Genomic DNA, 1,003 nt, shown 5'->3' on the forward strand with positions numbered 1-1,003 from the left:
GGTCCACGCTGCTCCGGCGGTCCTGGGTAAGATAGTTAATTCTAGCTTGCCCTATGTGGAAGAGAGCATACATGAACCAAGAACGAAGGTTATGATCGAGGAATGATTCGACAACTAACCGATGGTATGAAATGTGAAGAATTCAAGCAAGCACACAATCAAGTCATCACTTGGGCATGCTCGATAGCCAACCCTATGACATTAACCTAGTAGAGCATGCGAAAACCAATATATATGTAAACGATGCCCCTCCCTAGTTCAGCGCTTCAACCAAGTGATGACTTCAGAATGGCTAAATCAAATCGGTTCAAAACATACCATCGGTACCCTATTGAAACACACAAGTCGATATCAAACCTCATGATTGTGTAGTCCTCCACTGGTCCACACTGCTCCGGCGGTCCTGGGTAAGATAGTTCATTCTAGCTTGCCCTATGTGGAAGAGGGCACATTACTCAATACTGTGGTGTTATGAACAAAGTATAGTCCTCCACTGGTCCACGCTGCTTCGGCGGTCCTGGGTAAGATAGTTAGTTCTAGCTTGCCCTATGTGGAAGAGGGCATACAAGACAAAGTATAGTTCTCCCCTGGTCCACGCTGCTTCGGCGGTCCTGGGTAAGATAGTTAATTCTAGCTTGCCCTATGTGGAAGAGAGCATACATGAACCAAGAACGAAGGTTATGATCGAGGAATGATTCGACAACTAACCGATGGAATGAAATGTGAAGAATTCAAGCAAGCACACAATCAAGTCATCACTTGGGCATGCTCGATAGCCAACCTCATGACATTAACCTAGTAGAGCATGCGAAAACCAATATATATGTAAACGATGCCTCCCTAGTTCAGCGCTTCAACCAAGTGATGACTTCAGAATGGCTAAATCAAATCGGTTCAAACCATACCATCGGTATCCTATTGAAACACACAAGTCGATATCAAACCTCATGATTGTGTAGTCCTCCACTGGTCCACGCCGCTTCGGCCGTCCTGGGTAAAATGG

Source organism: Anopheles ziemanni (assembly GCF_943734765.1).
Source record: "Anopheles ziemanni chromosome X unlocalized genomic scaffold, idAnoZiCoDA_A2_x.2 X_unloc_36, whole genome shotgun sequence".
Lineage (NCBI taxonomy): Eukaryota > Metazoa > Arthropoda > Insecta > Diptera > Culicidae > Anopheles > Anopheles ziemanni.